The sequence below is a fragment of the Sus scrofa genome, chromosome 8 (genome assembly GCF_054392235.1).
Source record: "Sus scrofa isolate SSC_HxYL_T2T_F1_AM1 chromosome 8, Sscrofa_HxYL_maternal_Yorkshire_Landrace_v2.0, whole genome shotgun sequence".
Classification (NCBI taxonomy): Eukaryota; Metazoa; Chordata; class Mammalia; order Artiodactyla; family Suidae; genus Sus; species Sus scrofa.
Genome location: NC_139390.1, coordinates 84,800,917 through 84,822,636, shown reverse-complemented (window position 1 = coordinate 84,822,636; position 21,720 = coordinate 84,800,917). Strand labels below are relative to the sequence as shown.

The following is a 21,720-nucleotide window of genomic DNA, read 5'->3' as shown; positions in this document are numbered from 1 at the left end:
CCCTCCCCTTCCTCTTAATTCTCCCTCCACCTCACACTCCCCTTTCGGCAATCTTTAACTTAGGTATGTCCTTGAAAATAACAATATCACCTTCCAGTCTAAGGAACTCCTTTTCCTTTTTCTTGGAAGGTGAAATGAGCACTAAATACATCATTTTGAAATGAATTGCTGACAGTGTGATCAGTTTCCCCACACTCTAGTGGCATGTGCTCTGATTTCAGCCTCATTTCAGCCTCAGCAGGGCACCTTTCTCTGTGGCTGCATTTATAAACCAGAATAGGGAAAAGGCTATTATAAATATGGTATAGCATTACCTATATTAATCAAAGTCTGTCCCCCTTCATTTTTCTTCCTAATTTGTGCCTTTTTGCACAAGGTCAGTAAATCATACCATGAATTCTTGGTCCAGAAAGTGTTAACTTTAATGAATATCTCAGTTACATGGTTATGTATGTGATAATAAAATATTACTCTGTTTAGATGTGCAGGAATTTAATTAAAATAATCTCTTAAAATATTCATTACATTTAGCCCCGGAGGCTTAGAACAACACAAGAAAATGCATTTCTTTTCCATTTACTGTTTTTAAATAAACCATTCCTATAGAGTGAAATAGCAATCTATTTTCAAGCAAATCAGATTGGATTTCTGTTTTATGTAGTCTGTTTTTATATTTAATTAAAAACTACATGCTATATTATGTGCAATAATTGCTATATCAAAAGCATACTTTTGGAAATGTATTTTTTTAAAGGGTTCACTCAATTCAAGTTCCACTATATTCTCCCCAGTTATGTAGATCTTTTACAAGGCAATATATAAATGTCAACTTTCTCTCCTATTAACTAATTATGATCCAGCATGCTGGAAAATATTTTATAAGAAAAACACAAATATGAAGTTTTTTCAGTTACAGTAAAAAAAAAAAAAATCTCTGCGGAATATTTATTCACTAAAGATAATAGCATGAAAACCTGTACGTTTCAATAATGAAATTTAAAAATTCATAATCAAACTTCTACCAAAAAATTACTAATGCAAAATAAAATCTCACTTGTATTTCATGAGCTAATAAAATTGTACCTGTCAGCTTTGACAAATTAGTAGCCTTGACCAAGTGACAGGCCCAAAATACCCACATAAAAGTTACTGATATCTCGACATCTTAAAGATGTTACCTTTAAAAATTCAAAATAGATTTCTAAATAAATTCTTCATCAATTAAAAATTACATGAGATTAATAAAGGCATAGGTAACAAACAATGCATTATTTAAAGAAAATATATTTTTTTAAACAATGGGAATCCTATGCTCTTTTCTGAGAATGTTGGTGAGACAGAGGGACTTCAAAGACTTCCTTTGTTGATTCTGATCATACATAAAGCAGAGAAAATATAGAGTAATGTAAATGGAATATAAAAAAGTGTAAGAACTGCTGTCCTCAAAACAAAATTAAAAGCTCTTTTATTCTGCTTTGCTATTTTGCCGTTTAATTTTTAAATGAAAATTAATATTGTATCATTTTAAAATAAATAAGACATACCTATAGAATATACATACAAACAAAAGAAAACAGTTGTTTGAACTCAATTAATAAAAGAAAATTCTCCTTAGGTGAGTGGGGAAAAGGCGGTACACAGATGGCTACGTGTATGGCTTTGATAGTCATGGGGCTTGGATAGGCACTTCATCATTCTGCCTACCTACATTTATCTGTTAAAATTATTATCAAATATCAGCCAGGATGCAGTCGTGAATCACAGGCTGCTCCTCGTCTTCAGGGGAATGATACAATGAGGGTCTATTCATCAGTGCGGCAATCGGCACAAGTAATTAGTTCCCTAGACTGAGATCCCCTACAAAGCCTATTTCAGTCAGCACCACAAACATATGACGGTGTAAAGCTAATGAAAGCTGCTAAAATTTGTTAACCTTTTCTGCCATCAATCCTTCTAATATTCTATGCTTCAGTATTATGCAAAGGTGGTAAATTATTAATTTGTCATTCATCCATCCTTCTGAATTTTGAGTCAAATTAAATGATGTCATTCTTCTTGATAACAATTAAAATTATAAGAGATGTTAAGCTGCTATTACAAAATTATCGCTAAATTAGGTAACAATAGACTAGTAAAATGCTCAAGAGTGAAGTCAAATCTGATGGCTTGTAAAGCACGTGTGCAATAATTTTTGTCACGCAGTAGAAAAACCAAATGAATAAAATCATTCAAAAATTTTCAGGTAACTCAAAGACAATATCTGTAAGAATAATAACCAAAGCCAGGAGGAAACAGAACTATAATATTGATTTTTGTGCTCACTGACACTGACAAAAAATGGTCACAAAGGTGACATTTAGCTGAAACAAAAGCACCAATACATTAGAAACTGAGAATTTAACACCATAGAAAAAAATTTAAAATAAGTTTCACTTACTCTAACTATATATATTTGTCTTCAAATGTAAACTACTAATTAAAAAATATTTAGATAAAATCCAAATTAAAGAAATCTACACCTTAGCATGATAATCTTTACACTATTCTGAAACTCTCTGTCAGACCACCTTCTCAGTGCAACCAGTCTATTTTCTGTAACGATTTAAAATAGTTTGAAGACAAAGCAAAATCACAGATCTAGAATGGATACAAAAATCACCTAGAGAGACCAACGCTTTCAATGTACTTTTTTAAGAAATCTCTCCCGTGAGGAACTTACTCAAAATGGAGTCATTATTAGCCTCATTTGAAAATAATAGCACTTATCATCCAATTTCAATGGTGAGAACAATACATGTTCTTTACAAAAAAAAAGTCATACTCATTTTTTTCAGACAAGGATAGTTATGAGCCCATGTTTAGAGTCATTTACGTAGTAAGAGACTGAGACTTAAAAATTCAATGTTTTCTCCCAGCTCTGCTCCTTTCAACAACATACACTCTTACTGGAAAAAAATGAGGCACATCTTGTCATTTTTAGAACAATAGTGGAAAGGGGAATATGTAGGTTTCCATGCTCAACTTACTGTAAGTTTTGATTATTCACATAAAGATTTCACTCTTATCTAGGAAATATTGCCACCCCTTCTCCAAAAGCCCCTTCTGGGGGAAAAAGGCTAAGAAACCTGCAAATTTGGGAAATCAATCCAACTCTTTACCCATAAAGTTATGAATTAACTAGTTAGTTATTGTGTATTTTGGAGATTATCACCATGGTATGGCTAGAAAAATTTTAAAGGCTTCATGTATTTGGAAACAGATTGTTGACCAAATATATGCATGGATAAGATGAGAAATCACTTATTCTGAGAACTCAGAAATATAGATCTAGATCACTAAATACCTTTATCTCTATATATCTGCATCCAAAAAAAAAACTGCATTAATACTACATGATGCCACATTTACAAAATTCATTTATATCCATTTCTACTAATAATGAAAACTAAGATCTCAAAAAGCATTCATATTCAGGATCTAAGCCTAGGCTCCATAAGATCTGGAAATAAAACCCTCTCTATTAAAAAGGTCCAGTAATTAGCTTCTCTATTAGTATACAAGCTCCAAGGACTGAAGTCTTTGATTGAATATACAAGTCTTTGAAAACTTGTGGATCAACACTGAAATTAAATGTTCTAAGTTTTCTTTCTATTTCTCCCCCATTCTTTGGCCTAATTTCAAAGTCTGAGATTAAAAAGACAATGTAGGTCTAATTGTCTCTTTCAAAGTATAAGCATATATCTACTTTTTAAAAAAACTTCAAATTTACATGTTTGTAAACAAAAAATTAAAGCACATTACTACAATCTACATAAAACAATTGTGATTTTATATATAGAATATGTACTTTTTGTTCTACAAGAACAGAATCAGATAGATTGCTGAAATAAATCTTAGAGGGAAATACAACTCAAGCGTCAATAGACTGGCTATTTGTTCCCTACTTAGGCCCACTGTGGTTAGTGATTTGATCAGTAAACCAAATGAACAAGAACAATCTGAGAATCAGCTGGAAAAGGCAGAAGTATTAAAACAGAGAACCAGTAACTAAGGTATGACCCACATTCTTCCTCTAATCAGTGAATGGTTCAACTGTAAGTAATACATTATTTTCCACATGAAAATTTAAGACTTTATAAAGTTCAGTTTTTCTTAGAGAAAGTATGGCAATTCAGTTAGCCTCTCAAATGGTGTCTGAATGGATGAACACTGAAATGGATTCCTAAAATATTTTCTAATAATAATGACTGACTCTGCCTTGAGCCAGCGGCTAGGGATATAGGGATTAATAAGATATTGTCCCTGACCGCAGGAGGGGACGGATGTGAAAGTAAACAATAAGAAGTCAAAAAAATTTTTTTTAATGTGTGATAGAGCAGAGCTCTATTAAATGGCTATTAAACTGCACATCCAATGACCATGGTTTATATCAAAATTTGAGTAAATGGTGTTCCTTGATATGGAGATGCTCATTTTGCATGGCTCTATAAACATCCCACTTTGGGTACTATGAGAACATTCTATCTTTTCCCCTCTCCACACAATGCTCAGGCTCCTTTCTTTCTCTCCTGGAGTTAAATCTAATTTTCAGAATAGCGAACAGAACAAGGCTATTCAGATGCCATCAGTAACAACGACATAGAATTTCTCTGATGTAGGAAAAGGTGTTCAGACCACGAATAGGTATGGTTGTCAAAAAACAAGGCAATAAATTCAATATGCAGAATAAGATAACCAAGAACAAAAGAGAAAAGTTAATATTTATTTCACTGAAGTCATTAAATTTATATTGCTTTATTAAAGTATATTATTTTTTGCCATCATTTTGTTAAAGTAGAAGGATGTTAATTACTGAAATGAGTGGTAGCTATTTAAGGATTCCAATTATTATATAACCTAAATATATCTACACTTAGTATTCAAATTAGTAAGATATATACATATTTATAACCCCCACTGGTTTTATGTTATTTTGATATAACTTGGATCTACATCAATAAAAGAATGCTAGTTTTAAAAAGAAAAACTGTCACAATGCAATTATATTAGAAACATTTCCCACTTTCCATCTTTCCTACTTTCTTGTGACAATACGTGATAAATCTTGATGACCTAACAGAAGTCAGTAATAAATTCTGGCTAGAAAAAAAGTTGTTCATCCCAGAAAATTTTAGTACTTCATATATGGTTCTTAAATTTTTATATTACCTGTTTTTCTAACTCTAGTATCTGGGTAGTTTCTATTTCTACAGTTTTAGATTAAAAATTCAGGCTAGACATTAGCTACAACTTAAATGGTAACCTCTAAAAAGAAGTACAGTAAACATTTTCAGTGCAGTGCCAGCTAGAAGATAAAAGTGCTTAAGTTTTAGAAGGGTTTCACTTTCTGCATAAATCTTGGTGAAATAATGTGCAGGTACTATAGGGTATCATATGATATAAAAGAATGCTTTATCTCACAAACTGAAATCTACTGTGCCTTCATGCAGATAGACAGAAAAAATATTAACTAAAACCTCTATTTACCAAGTACCAACTATAAATCAAATACAGCTGATCTATGCACTGTGCTGTCTTAATGAAAAAAAAAGAAAAAAAAAAATCCTTCACTGTATGGATTCCAGCAGGGGACATATCTTCCAAGGCAGAGTCCTTTATTTATTGAGGCCTGACACAGAGATTTTATATTGTATTGAGTCACTAGAGCACCACATATATTACTTAATTATATAAAAAAATTTTTGTAGTTATGAATTTCTACATGGTACTATTCAGTGTACTTCTTTATTTGCTTTTAGAGAATTCTAGATAGTCATCTTCATTCAATTAGATATTATTTTGGATATTTTACAAAGTGAATTATTCAACAAATAATTCCAAGCTTTTCCTAGCTATTGTGAGCCTGTTAAACATTTCTTTATTCACTTAGCGTTTTTATAAGGAATATGCTATGAGGAAATCAAAATCTAGTGTTACTCATACTACCAATTAAAACTCTAACAAGACAAAACTGAAAAATAAGATAAATGATAATGTTGGATACTAGAAGCTCTACAACTCACCTCAGTAGCCATACCATTTGGATATATTTGTTCTATCTTCCCCCAAAAATCCAATTTAAAAAATAATTCACTGAACATTTGTTGTGTGCAAACTATGTACCAGAACATGGTATATACAAATAAACTACGCTGGATTCAGCCTAGAATTTTTTATTATAATCGGGATAAGAAAATGATCAAATATCAATAATAATACAATTTTAAAAAATATTTAAGATCTTTTAACTGTTTGTTTATTCACTTATTTATCTGTTTCCGGCCATACCCCCATGGCATGTGGAAGTTCCCAAGCCAGAGATTGAATCCAGACAAAGCAGCGACCCAAGCTTGGGTCACAATGCAGATCCTTAACCCACAAGAGAACTCTCATAATGATACAACTTTAAAGTGGCTAATCTATTGCACTAGGCTACTACATGCTACATATCATACATTCTCTTTTACATACATTCTCACTAAACCTCACTAAGTCATGATTAAATACTGCTATTTTCATTTAAAAGATGAAGAAACAAAGTCTTATCCTTCAGTAGTTAATAAGAGTTTATGGATTTCAAAGCCAATAAGCTTTTTACATGGCATTTCCTTTGGAAACTCTTTTGGATACTATTACAGCTATGATCAAAGTACTAATTAATCCTGCCTGGGAGGACTGAAGATTTCATGAAGTTCTCAATGCGGATCTTTTTTGTAAGTTTCATGAGGACAAGGGTTTGTGTCTATGTAATTCACTGGCCAAGCACGGTAACTGAAACAAAGCAGGCACTTAATGAATAATCAAAGAATGGGAGTTCCCGTGGCGGCTCAGCGGTTAACAAACCTGACTAGAATCCATGAGGATGCAGGTTTGATCCCTGGCCTCACTCAGTGGGTTAAGGATCTGTCATTGCTGTGAGCTGTGGTATGGGTCACAGACACGGCTTGGATCCCACATTGCTGTGGCTCTGGCGCAGGTGGGAGGCTACAGCTCCAACTGGACCCCTAGCCTGGGAACCTTCACATGCCACCATGGGTGTGGCCCTAAAAAGGCCAAAAAAAAAAAAAAAAAATCAAAGAATGAATAAGATGTCCTTTTAAAAGAAATTTAAATGATCAATAGGAGTCTGCTGTGCAAAGTGGCTCAGTGGGATAAGGACATGGTGTTGTCACTGTTGTGCTCTGGTTACTGCGATGGCACGGGTTAGATCCCTAGCTTGGAGAACTTCCTCCTGCCATGAGTATGACCCCAAAAATATGAATAAGGTGACCATTTAAAAGAAATTTTAAATAATAAACAATAGTCTACTGGGCAAAATGGAAAAGGCATTACAGCAGAAGAAATAGCATGAGCAAAGGCCTAGAGACATAAAAAGGTACTTCTATCTTAAGTTCTGCTAAGGAAGATCATCTCAAGGCGGTCATCAGAGTGGTAAAGCTAAGGTGGGAAACATAGCTTTCAAAAGATTTCAAGAGTCACTGTATAGTTAACTAAAGTAGTTACCTTTACATCTTATGGTCAACAGAGAGACAAACTTTCTCAATATAGAATTATTTATGATCAGCCCTGCATGTTACACAGCAGCAATATAAAATAAGGCAGCGGAGATGGAGTGTAGAGGCTAAGATTTTGGAGACATATTTGAACGAACAGATAAGATCTGATGAGGCATTCAACATGGGAAGTGAAGAAAAAGGAAATAATGAGAATAAAATGGAGGTTTGTGACAAAAAAAGGGTAGAGAGGGGATAAAGGTGCTATTTAACTGAAATGATGCAGATTAAGTATACAGGTTAGGGAGAATAATCATGTCACTGATACCTAATGCCCCAGGGAGGCATGACTAAGAAGTAAACAACAGAACTTGGGAACTCAGAAAAGCAGCCTGGAATAGAGATATAAAATTGAGAGGGGAGTTCCCGTCATGGTGCAGTGGAAACAAATTCAACTAGGAACCATGAGGTTGCAGGTTTGATCCCTGGCCTTATTCAGTGGATTAAGGATCCAGCGTTGCCATGAGCTGTGGTAAAGGTCACAGACGTGGCTCGGATCTGGCTTACTGTGGCTCTGGCGTAGGCTCCAATTAGACCAACAGCCTGGGAACATCCGTATGCCATGGATGCAGCCCTAAAAAGACAAAAGACAAAAAATAAAATAAAATAAAATAAAATAAAATAAAATAGGGAGATTGATTAGCCTTGGAAGTCACTGGATTTAGATATTCATCTAACAAAATTTATTGCAGGTTAAGTATAAGCTAGGTATTGTGCTAGATCCAGAGAAAACTACATTGAAAGGGCAGGAAAAAGTGAAAAATGAAACCTGGGAAATTCCAATTTTTAAAAAACAGCAAAGGAAGAAAGAAAGAAAGAAGTAGGGTTAGGGTTAGGGTTTTATGATATATAGTTTTACGATATATAGTTTACTTACCATAAAGTACACATGTTCAAAGTGCACACGATCAAGCAACCATAACCATAAACTAATTTTAAAATACATTTATTTCCCCCCAGAGAAACGCCATCCCCACCGCTAGTCATTCTCTATCCCCCCTTCCTTGGGAATGGATACACAAAGGATTTCACAGAATACAGGTTAGAAGACAGGTGAATGTGTTTGCTTTGGCCTGGAGCTTCTGAAGTTTGGACCAACCTTAAAACAAGTCAAATTGGAAGTGACTGGTAGAGGCAGTTTTATTAGTATTTGGAGAGTTTAAGGACTATAAGAATATACTTTTTCAACATCTCCAGTATCTTTAAGGTGCCAAAGATCAGTCTAATTTATCTTTTAAGGGAGATTCTTTAAAAACAAACTTAAAGAACTGGGAGTTTGGGGCTAGTAGATGCAAACTATTGCATTTGGAGTGGATAAGCAATGAGATCCTGCTGTATAGCACAGGGAACTATATCTAATCACTGTAATGGAACATGATGGAGGATAATGTAAAAAAAAAGAATATTATATATATATATGTATATATATATATATATATATGTATGTATGACTGGGTCACTTTGCTGTACAGCAGAAATTGACAGAACATTGTAAATCAACTATAATAAAAATTTTTTTAAACAAGTATAAAAACTTATAACTAATTCATATTATAAAATATAGAGCAGTAAAGTTTTAGGTAATTTACATTAAAAACTACTAGTCTTTAAAGTTTCTAGACAAAAATTTTTTTGGCTTCATTTAAGATAATCACCTTAGCTCTACAACGTAATAGATCTATGACTCTACATAAATCATTTCTGATTTTTGGGTCTCCTTTGCTTGTATTTTTTTGGCTGCACCTGTAGCATGTAGACGTTCCTAGGCTAGGGATCGGACCCACACCACAGTAGCAACCCAAGCCACTTCAGTGACAATGCCAAATCCTTAACCCATGGCTCCACAAAGGAACTCCTGGGCCTCCATCGCTATAATAAAATAATTGTAATTTGTTTAGTTATAATAGGGCTTTTGTAAGGAATCATATGAAATGAAATATACAGAATTACTTTAACAACAAAAAAATGCTATGTAAATGTAAGGTATTAGTTTCAGTAAATAATGAATTTAAGTGTTTGGATACTTCTAAATGCAATTTACTTTGATAATTTCATTATATTGATATACAAATGACCATTGAACAACATGAGTTTGGATTACATGAATGCACTTACATGCAGACTATTTTCTTTTCCTTTCTTTCTTTTTTTTTGGGGGGGGGGGCTGTGTCCACTGTCTCACTGCACCCACTATATGGAAGTTCTCGGGTCAGGGGTCGAACCCAAGCCACATCAGTAACCCGAGCCACATCAATGACCTGAGCCACAGAAATGACAATGCTGAATTCTAAACCCCTTAACTGTTAGGCTAACAAGGAATTTCTTTTCTTTTTTTCTTTTGTGGCTGTGCCTGGTTGGCATGAGGAAGTTCCATGGCAAGGGAGACTGTTTTCAATAAACATAGCTCTAAACAATTCCATGGCTGGTCGAAGCCACAGATGCTAAACCAGGGATACGCAGAGTGGAATATGGGACTTGAGCATCTTCGGATTTTGGTGTCTAGCAGAGATCCTGGAACCAATCCCCTGTGAACAGCAAAGGATGACTGTACATGGGTTTTCAACTAGGGATGAAGGAAGAGGTGGTGGTCAGTGCCCCAACTAAGTCAAGTTCAAGGGTTAACTGTACTGCATTTTGTTTATTCCTTCATCAGTTCATGGACATTTGAACTGTGTCCATTTAAGGGAGGAATCTTAGGTTTTTATAACTAGAAAATTTAAATACTCACTTGATTACTCATCTACCAGTTACTTCTCTCCCCCTTCCTTAAAACTGCAATTTCCCAATGACTCTTTCCTAAGAATTTCAATTTTGTAATATTGTATTATCTGTCATTTCTTAAATGGTTCAATGACTTACAGAAAGCTGACTTCAAGAAAACTATGATAATCCTATCATCCTTCCAGTGATTGATTCTGAAGTGTAGCTTTAAGCCAAGTATTGCTTAAATTTTGCCTGGCCATCATTTTTTCACCAACCCAAAATGCAGAACTTAGAAAACTCTAAACCAACTACAATGGCAAAAATAAAAATCATTAAAAAGAAAAAAAAATGAGAAGCTCTTTTTAGTCATTGGGACAGTAATTCTGCCTTTCTCCTGACTGGGTGGGAGAAGGAAATACTAGACTTAGTTGCTGGCAGCTGTTAAACAGAAGAAGACAGAATGGGGGAAAAGTTTACATCTCCAGGGGCACAACATGGGAAGAACTGCAGAAAAATGGAGGTAAGGACCTGCCGCAACACCTTTACACACCCACACTTCTTTTTAGGAATAATAATATAGTTCTTCACAGTTTAATTAACTGAAGAATTTCACTTCAGTCAGAGCCATGTTTACTTGCCGTTGAAACCACTTAACAGATATAAAGGTTACCGGTGATGCCATTACTCATTTGGCAACTGTTGTGAGAGAAAACTAGATAGTAATAAACTCATACCTTGGTGGAGATAGTTCATACTGACTTTGTTTTCAATTTTTTTTGGCAATGAAAGGACTTAGGGAGATTTAAAGAGGTAAAGAACAGACAGAAGCGTGTTTTCAGGTGGAAAAGACAAAGTTCGAAGAAACAGAAGAGACTGAAAATGGCAGGAAAGGAACATTTTAGAAAGAAGAGGCATGAGCCTGTGAAAAGAGTATATGGTAATCTTGGAAGTAAACAAAGGTACCTTTTTCCCTGTGGCAGAAGGGAAGGATGGAACGCTCTGTATTTTAATACATGAGTTCAGGGTTGAGGAGAAGAAAACTGAAGGCCTGATTTTGGCTTGATTATTTCTATTTCCTCTATTAAATAGCAGGGTTTTGACTTAAGAACAGAAGAGAGGGGTCAAATTTAGAAGCGCTGCTTTGGGGAATAGGAAAGAAAGATGACTACAGGAAAGTTTAGGATGAATAAGTAGTTGTGGGGGTCTATGGGGACTGGAAACCATTCATCTAAAGCAGCACTAATCTGTACAACTGTGATCCCCCATCCCCGGCTATCCTCAGCAACGCAAGAACAAGAGTGAAAAGGGCAAATGGTTAAATTCACTCAAGATTTAGGACTAATTTGGCTGCCAGGCCAAAATAAGGAAGGTTAAGGAAAATGAATAGGAAAACGGTGAGGATGCCTGGGATCAGGAAGGATGATAAACCCGGGATCTTCCTGGACCCCAATAAAATAAATAATTAAATGCAAGCTTTATTACACGTTGATTCATTAGGAAACCAAATTTACCCTGCTTTCCAGGTCGCTGATATTTGGTTACAATTTGGTTTCCCAATCAATTAATCAATTTAATCAATGTATCTAGTTGTGATATTTGATGCTAATATGATGCTTTCAACTTGTATTAATACATGCCTAGAAAACAAACAAATAAAACATGCCCAGAATGAGAGAATGGAGGCTTATACTACATTTGGAAACTATCTTCAGTCTTCAAGCTGTAGGATCACAGTAGTAAATAGTCATCTTGCTGACCGTGTGCATGCAAAGAACAACCTGAAGCCTCAGGGAGGCGGGAACTCACTCTCTTGAGAAATGTAACAGAAAGGGGATGGGAACTAAAATTTACTGATTACTGATAACCTATCAGGCACTCTACTAAGTAGAGTAATCTCATTTAATTCTCAAAACAACCCTGTATTTTAGGACTATAATCTCAATTTAACAGGTAAAGAATTGAGGCTCAGAAGTCGTCATTTAGCTACTAAGACACAAAGCTAGACCTCACATCGCTGACTCTCCATTACTGAAGGAATTTGGTAAGCTACTTCCATGCTGCTTTGGGTAAGATATTCATACTAGTCTCATAAACATATTCCTTATGGCAGTTTATTGTATTGGAATGCGTTTTTTGTTTTGTTTTTGTCTTTTTGCCATTTCTTGGGCCGCTCCCGCAGCATATGGAGGTTCCCACGCTAGGGGTCCAATCAGAGCTGTAGCCACCGGCCTATGCCAGAGCCACAGCAACGTGGGATCTGAGCCGAATCTGCAACCTACACCACAGCTCAGGGCAATGCCAGATCCTTAACCCACTGAGCAAGGCCAGGGATCAAACCCGCAACTTCATGGTTCCTAGTCGGATTCATTAACCACTGCGCCACGACGGGAACTCCTGGTATGCATTTTAACATACTTTTATAAAATGACAAATTAGAACGGAAACTAAATTTTTCACAAATTATATGAAAAATTATTAGCTCACATTCCAATAAAGAACTACAAAATATTGTCATTTTTCCAGCATTAGTATCATCCAAAATTGAAAGAGAAAAGCTACGAGCTCGGTGAGTAGGGGAAGGGGTTATAAGGCTCTGCTGCTCTTTAACAGATAAGTAAATACGATGTACTGTGTAATGCAGGGCAGCGTTTGTAACTGAAAAGTCTGGAAGCTATTAATATTCACTAAATGTTTCTAGTAGGTCCTATCACTTGCCCCAAATGTGTAAAAATGATGTGGATTTTAAGCACATACATGAACCTAATCTCACAGCCAAGAACCAGGGCTTTGGCATTTAGGGCATCTATTTTTCTAAAACTCTGGCCTTATATCACATTTTTGTTGCTGCTGTTCTTAAGACAGTTTATTAGGTATAGGGAGAGAATGAAAAAGCAAATAACTATCAGCCTATTTTTTTATCTTTAAATAATCTAAAGGCGGAAGCACATCAGCAATCCAGCATAGTCCAACACTTTCTGCTTTAATCCAAAACTCTCAGGAAAATACTGGTGAACAAACAACTGATTTTAACTAGCATAAAAGAAAATATAGACTGTGCTTTGCAAGCTAGATAAATTAGCAAAAAGTATGTGCTCCTTATCCACAGGGGAGAAAGAGCTTATTATGTTACATTTCCAGGTTTTTAAGACAGTTGGAAGCCAGTTCTTTCAATAGTTGCTGTCATCTCCTAGAAATTTTCTAGTACTTTCAATTTTGAAGCAATTATTCACATTCAGAAGTGATTTATTTTCCTCCCTTTCTTTGCTGCATTTCATTTTTTCTGGCTCTCAATAACCAGTTCTGCTTTGGCTTAATTATATTCATTTACAAATATTTTTTTGAGCGTCTACTACTATTTGGAAAGCATTAGCTGAGGTGCTGTAAGGAATACTAATCGGAGGAAAACACAGTCTCTAATCTCAAGAAACTTACAATAAATGAATGGGATAAAATAAGCAAACAAGGAATTATATGACATAAGATACATGCCATAAGAAGGTAAAAATCCAGAGCTTTGGAAATACACACACACACACACACACACACACACAAAGTAAGTGATCACATATGTTTTAAAGGGATCAGGAAACACTTTAAGGAATAAAAGATTTTTGAGAAAGATCCTTCAGAAGGGGTCGGGTTTCAACAGATACACAAGGAAGATGATGGCATTGTAGGATGATGGCTTTTAAGAGAATATAAGCAAAAGTATAGAGATCAGAAAATTAAGCAAATTCATTTGGTTTATCCCACTAGGAAATGAGGGATAAAGGAAAAGTTGGGGACTGGACATTCCATAAAGGACTAGGGATGAAAAACTCATGAATTTATATTTCACTCATTCACTCACTTATTTAATCAATAAACACTTATTGAGCACCAATGATGCACAAGGACCTGTGCCAGGCACTGGAGATTTAAAGAGAGTTATTTGGTGATAAAGAGAGGCATTATCTGCAAGGACCTCATAGTCCAAAGAAAGAAGCAATTATATGAAGAGACAATTTTAATATATTAAAAACATTCCTTGGGAACACAATGGAAGGGCATTACCCAAAGTAATAGAAGTCTACTTGGAAGGCAAATTGAGTCTAAGATTTAACAGATGTTACCCAGGAGAAGGAAAAAAGGAAAGGCATTCTTTCTGAAGGAATGGCATTAGCAAAAACAGTAAGTAAACAATCGGATAGACACCAAAATTAAGTGTCTCCAGAATTTTTGGAGAGTATAAGGAGAGAAGTGGCCAAAGAAGAGGCTACAGAAATAGGCAGAGGCCATATCATGGAGAATCATCTGAAGGGTCCGAATCCTGGACTATGTGTGATTTTTTTGTTGTTGTTTTTTTGTGTTTTTTTTTAGGGCTGACCACAAACCAATTACAAAGACTTTATCTACCAGTCATCATTGCGGAAAGTTGCCTTCCCCCTCAAACCAGACTTGGTGCACAGCCAGTGCACCACAGTCTCTAAACAAGGCTGCAGTCAAGGACTCAGATCCCACCAGTCAGTCAAGCTCTTTACACACCTGCATTCCTAGACCCTGCACCTTCATCCCTAGGTTTATCTGAAGCCCTGGGCGCTGGTCTTCTTCAGATGCTTTTGGCAAGGCCTTCTTACTAGAGGAGAAAGGGGAAATCTTTTTGTTTGTTTGTTTTGTTCTTTTTGTTTTTTTTTTTTTGTTTTTTTGTCTTTATACCATTTCTTGGGCTGCTCCCAACGCATATGGAGGTTCCCAGGCTAGTGGTCTAATTGGAGCTGTGGCTGTCAGCCTACACCAGAGCCACAGCAATGCAGGATCCGAGCCACGTCTGCAACTTACACCACAGCTCAGGGCAAGGCCGGATCCTTAACCCACTGAGCAAGGGCAGGGATCGATCCCGCAACCTCATGGTCCCTAGTCAGATTCATTAACCACTGTCTTGAAGACACTTTTTTCCACTCTCACTCAGTCCACTTGAGCCCTTCCTCTTTGCCTCCCTCCAAACTCAGGGTCCATAAAACTGATGGAATTTAGTGTTCAGGGCTCCGTCAACAGGGAGACCAGTCCCATTTCTACATTGAATCCACGCTGATTCATCGGACTCTCGCTGGCTTGACACTCCAGGGGAAAATGGAAGAGGGGGTGTCCTGCAGTTTTAGACCCTGGCTTATACAACTGCAGTAAGTGATTAAAGCTTAACTTTTTGTTCTGGCTTGTCACTTTAATCAGCTACTCTGACACCTTTTGGCTCAACAATCTCTCCCAGTTCAGCTGAGCTCCTGACAATAGTCATGTCATGCTAAGGAGTTTGCATTTTATCCTGGTGCAATGAGGAAATAACGAAAGAGATTTTAAGTAGCTACTGTGAGTAGAGAAAGGGTGGGGGAAAAAAAATGTAATTGTAATGTATACATGTAAGGATAACTTGATCCCCTTGCTGTATAGTGGGAAAATAAAATAAAATAAAATAAAATAAATAAAATAAAATAGCAATAAATCTAAAAAAAAATGACCCTCAAAATACATAAAAATTAGAAGGAAGAAACATCTGAAATATCTGAAATCAGACACAAGTAAAGATGCTATTGAAATAATTTAAGTAAGATGAGGGGGCTTCAACATTAATCTTTAAATTTCCTATTTTTCTGATTTAGTTTAATAATGTGTTATTGAAATTTGCCTAAAATTCTCTGAGATACAATGTAGGCAATAAATGAACAACACATGAAATAAAAGTTCAAGGATATAGAAAGTTTGTTCAAAATAAAATGAGTTCCAAAGCGTATAATGTACAAAGCTAATTAAATGTTACATGGGAGTAAAGTCGGCCTAGAAGGAAAGTAGTCCTGAAGCTAAGAGATGGGAAAAGAATATAGGAAGGGTCCAGGAGATGGTACATCAACTCAGCCCAGAAACGCCAAACACATTCTTGACTCACATTCCACTGGTCTTACCAAATCATATGACTCTACATGGAAAATGGGAAATGTGGTCCGGGCTGAGTAGGGATTTCCCAGCAACAACTCTACTCATGGAAAATCAGCATGAAACTATGCTGATCAGCTAGCCATATCTGCCACAGAGCACAGTGAGGGCTAAAGGAAAAACAAACATGAAAGAGGAATAGAAAATACTAAGGAGGGAGGAGGGGACATGCTTCTATCTTAAATAGGATGATTAGGGAAGGATTCCAAGAGAAAGTAACACTTGAGCAAAGACCTGAAGGAGATGAAGGCACCAGTTATGCAGACAGAAGAGAATTTCGGGAGTTCCCGTCGTGGCTCAGTGGAAATGAATTCAACTAGTATCCATGAAGTTGCATGTTTGACTGCTGGCCTCATTAAGTGGGTCGGGGATCTGGCATTGTTGTGAGCTGTGGTGTAGGTCCCAGATATGGCTCTGATTCCAACTTGCTGTGGCTGTGGTGTTGGTCAGCATCTGTAGCTCAGATTTGATGCCTAGCCTGGGAACTTCCATATACCTTGGATACGGCCCTAAAAAGCAAAAATAAGAAAAAAAATTTTCAGGTAAGGACCACACTAAATCCAAAGGCCCAAGGAAGACACACTGGAGACCATGAAGTTCAAGGAGACCATTTTGAACTGATGAAGAGTTTCAGTGTAACTAGAAACCAAACAGTTACTAAAAGGATAAGGAGACATTAGAAGAGTTTCAGCAGAGAAAGAACATGATCTGCCATGTTTTAACATGAGCACTCTGGCTGCTGTGGTAACATGGGTATGGGTGGGAGGGTGATCTCAGAAGCAAGAAGTCCAGTTTGTAGATTTCTGCAATAATGTAGAAGATGACGATGTCTGGGAACAAGTGGTAGCAGTAGAAAAGGTAAAAAGTCACTGAGTTCTGGATATACTTTAAGATCGAGTCAAAAGGACATGGTGACAAATCATATGCGGTATGAGAGGAAAGGAAGCCATAATATTATAAGAATTTTGATCTGAGATACTGGAGGAACAGAATCAACATTAGCAAAGAATGTGAGAATAGGTTTTGATAAAAAAAAAAAAATCCAAAAATTTGATGTTAAACATATTATGTGTTTAGAAACCTCTAGAAACCTGTGGCAGAAAAGGATTAACTGTTTACCAAACAAACCAATTTTCCTCTTCTATCTAGGCATGCAACTAGATCACTTTCCCCAGTCTCCTTTGCAGTTAATAGCGGCCATGTGACTGAGGTCAAGCCAGTGACAGGTGAGGAGGAAGGATACCAGCCACTTCAAAACCTGGCCTATAAAATGTTTCTATACACAATTGTCCATAGGCCTCCCACTGGTTTGAGGCAGATGAATTTGGCAATGTTGGAAACCAAGAACTACTATTACTACTATGCAGCTGTAAGATAGAATAAATCACCTCTCAGAAACATCTGTTTTCTACATACTCTATATGAAAAATAAAGTTCTTCTATGGCTAGCCCCTGAATGAGATTTGGGGATTTATCTTTTAAAGCAGGTTGGGAGTTCCCGTCATGCCTCAGTGGTAATGAACCCGACTAGTACCCATGAGGACACGGGTTCGATCCCTGGCCTTGCTCAGTGGGTTAAGTATCTGGCATTGCTGCGAGCTGTGGTTGTGGTGTAGGCCGCAGACATGGCTTGGATCCTGCGTTGCTGTGCCTGTGGTGTGGGCCGGCAGCCATAGCTCCAATATGACCCCTAGCCTAGGAACTTTCATATGCCACATGTGTGGCCCTGGGACCTGGAAAGAAAAAAAATCAAAAAATGAAACAGAGATGCTGAATAGACAAGTGAATATATGAGTGTGGAATTCAAAGGAAAGGACCTGTTAGGATACATGTTTTGGGAACCATTACTTTATCATGTTTGCAGAATACAGGTGTGGACAAACTAAAATCTTAAAGGACATGAGTAGAGGCAAAGAAGGAAAAAGTAGTACTCCAAAGACCAAGGCTTGAGTATGCCCAATAATGAAGAGCTTGGTTCTAAGATGAGAAGAAACAAGCAAGGAATTCTGAGGAGTGACCGTTTGCAGGAGGAAAAATAGAATGTTGTATCCCAGACGCCAAATAGAAAAGTATTTCAAGAAGGAGGCAGTTATCACCCTTACCAAAGGGTATCCATAAATCATAAGGTGAATGTTGAGAATTAACTATTTGACTTAGCAATACGGATGTCACTGGTGACCTTGAAAAGCACAGTTTCCATGGAATGGGGAGACAAACGCAGTCAGTTTAAGAGAGAAATGAGAGAAGAGAAACTTAACAAGTAGAAACAAACCTTTCAAAGTTGAGGTGTAGTAAAGAAGTCATTTACATTCCGTACTGTATACAGTACATTATAAACATCTGTAGAAAAAACACTGTGAATACATATAGCCCTACCAAATAACACTCTATAAATGCCATAGATTTTGGCAACATAAGGATATTTCATTATATCAGGACACATCCGTAGAACATCTTAGGTATGGACAAGTATAATTTGAAAGGATGAAAGGTCAAAATCACAAAGGTTGCATAGGCATCTAAGAGTTCATTCATTAATCTTCAGAGGCAAGGATTTCAGTGGATGGTGTTGGCAAGTTTGTTAATTAGGCCTTATACTTCAAAATATTGATATGAAAATAACAATATTCAACTCTGAAGAGGAAGAGAAAGATTATGAGAAAATGACTCAAAAATTCATTAATAGGAGCAGAAAGAGCTCAAATGACATTACTATCTACATTAATTTCAATAACTAAAATAGAGACTGTCTCAAAAAAAACCCCACAAAAAAATCAAAAAAGATTTAATAATAAAACGCTGACTCCTAGATAATTACTTTATTAATGTAGGTTTAAAAAAGACTAAAAATCGAAGAAAAGCAGAATTCTGTACAGTAAAATCAATAGGAAACAACACGACCAAACTGGACAACTTGATATCTGTGTCAGAGCTTTCATACATTCTAACGGGGCGTACATATTCGCCATAGGGGCTACACATCCATTTTGTCCTGAAATTTCTTTATTATAGCCACTAAACTTGATTCTTAATCATTTTAGAACACTACCACACTGAAATGCACTAGTACTCTTTGAAGGTTCTTCACTGAGAATCTGTATTCTAGCCTTATACCTGTAAAATCATCTTTTGCAAATTATAGTAGTTAAACATTACTTTTCATTCTTCTAAGTCATTCATTTGTTTTTTTGTGCTGGACTAGAATTAAGCATGGGGAGGGGAAAAAAGCAGCAGCAGCAAACAAAGACCCTATTCTCACATCATTTATGCACTTGTCTATCTGAATGACTACCTATCCCCCCAAAAATCTTGCCACTTTTTTTTTTAGTAAATGCAGATGCATGGTAACGAAAAAATAAATGAAAGGAACAAATATTCCAAAGAGTTCAAGATGTTCCATTAACCCCGTTTTCACTAGGAAATAGGAAAATTAAGTTGAGTTGTAGCTCTTCCCTTTCAACTCCCAATATTTGAGAAAGTGACTAATTTTTTTTAAAGATAAAAGTTAAAAGCTATAAACCCCTAACATTAAAATAAATTTAATGTATGTGTAACTGGGTCACCATGCTATACAGTAGAAAATTGACAGAACACTGTAAACTAGTTATAATGAAAAAAAAATAAAAATCATTATAAAAAATAAAAAATAAATTTACATAAAAGAAAATGGCTGTAGCTTCTCCTTAACAGACCATTTTTTTCAGTCCTACTCTCCTCCAATAGCAATAAACTATGCTGATTAAACTTATTCTGTTATGTCCTATTCAGCTTATTATTTTTACTGCAAATATGGAGTAAAGTTAGCATTTTCTTTGGTCACAGACATGTTAACAATACTGTTTATTTCAATCATGTAGTAAGTTCACAGCAAACAAGGTATATTTCCCAAGCTAGAAGTTTAAATAAAAAGGCAATTAAATATCTGCCTAAAATCCACTAAAATCAATAAAGTAATCATATTAGAAACTAACACTAAGAATAGTCTATATCTTTTTATGACTTGGAAAAATAAATGTTAAAATTACCTGAAAAAATATATTTCATTTTAGAAGAGAAAGCATTATTTCTAAATTTTATAAAATTATTTTCCATGCAAGCTGAAAAAGAAAAAAAATTGCAGAGAGGTAGATGTTGTTTAAATACCTTATGGTTTCATTTTACACTTCTCATATCAGGGTGAAGTCTTAAAAGTAATTCAAAAGGAAAATGAAAGTATTTTACTTAGAAGATAGAGTCCATATGTTTTTCAATCTGGAAACCCCTTGGGAAAAACACTTGAGTTTTTTAAAACTGAATTTTGACAATTGGAAGCTGATGTGACTTTTTTTCCTCTCTAGGAAGATTTGAATCATTCTTGGGGGAATGAAATAGATCTTTATCAAGTACAGCAAAGCTTAACACCTGTTTAACTCCAAATTACTTAGAAAAAAAATGCAGTGAGTTTTCAAATTCTCACAATGAGGGCTTATAACACTTATTCCTAAATATGAAATATTTTTACAAGCTTAGCACAGGAAGTCATACCTATATATTTGAGTGTGTTTATATTGCAAATTCTACATTTTTAAACTCTCTTTCAATGAGACTATTTCTTACAGATATATATATACACATATTCAAACATAATTGTATTATTTTTGCTAGGAGTGTAAAAGTAGGGTATTATCAACATACATGTACATCTGCAATATCATTAGGCTCTGAGATAGAGGGCAGGGTCTATCTCTTTTTCACTATGAATGAATGAATCCTCAGTTTTTACCCCAATGCAGCTAGTATATATAACTTTTAAAAGTCCACCAAGAAGTTACTCTTTCTCTCTCTCTCTTTCTTTCACCATGCCTACAGCATGTGGCAGTTCCCAGGCCAGGGATCAAACCTGTACCACAGCAGTGACCTGAGCCTCAGCAGTGACAATGCCAGATCCTCAGTCTGTTGTACCACAAAGGAACTTCTGCAATTTTTCTATCCTAGCCATTTTTTTCTAAACCTAAAATGAAATGTATATATTCAAACTTTAAATGATTTTGCTCTCAAAATCAAGGTTAAAATGGGCTACAGCTTTTAAAGGAGCTGCAATTTTATGCAATATGGCACAAGTTGGATAACTTGTGCTCCACTACTAATGCACACAATTCCTAATTTTAATGTTGTTTAACTTAAAAAAATTGTTACTGCATAACTATTATGTGCAAGGTGATTTGCTAAGACATAATGAATATGTTTGAATGTCCACATTAAAAACAGATTTTCATTAAGATACCAAAAAATAATTACAACAAATACTAAGGGAACTTCTCTAGATGGAAAGAAAAGGCCGCAATCAGAAACAAAAAAATTACAAATGAGAACGTTCACCAGTAAAGGCAAATATATTCTAAAGGTAGGAAATCACCCACACATATATACATCTAAATAGGCAATCATGAGAAGAGGTGGGTACAAATGCATGACACTGTAG

General features: G+C 35.7%; 1 protein-coding gene and 1 long non-coding RNA gene across 8 annotated transcripts in view; one reads left to right on the top strand and one right to left on the bottom strand.

Moving 5' to 3' along the window:
* The window catches only part of LRBA (LPS responsive beige-like anchor protein), a 712,651-nt gene that overhangs the window by 311,195 nt on the left and 379,736 nt on the right, over window positions 1-21,720 (bottom strand). The gene's annotated exons all lie outside the window — the stretch shown is intronic.
* LOC102164514 (uncharacterized) lies at window positions 10,706-16,782 on the top strand. The gene is made up of 3 exons (XR_014812830.1): window positions 10,706-10,815; window positions 12,246-12,336; window positions 14,655-16,782. It is a non-coding gene; the product is annotated as an uncharacterized LOC102164514 (long non-coding RNA).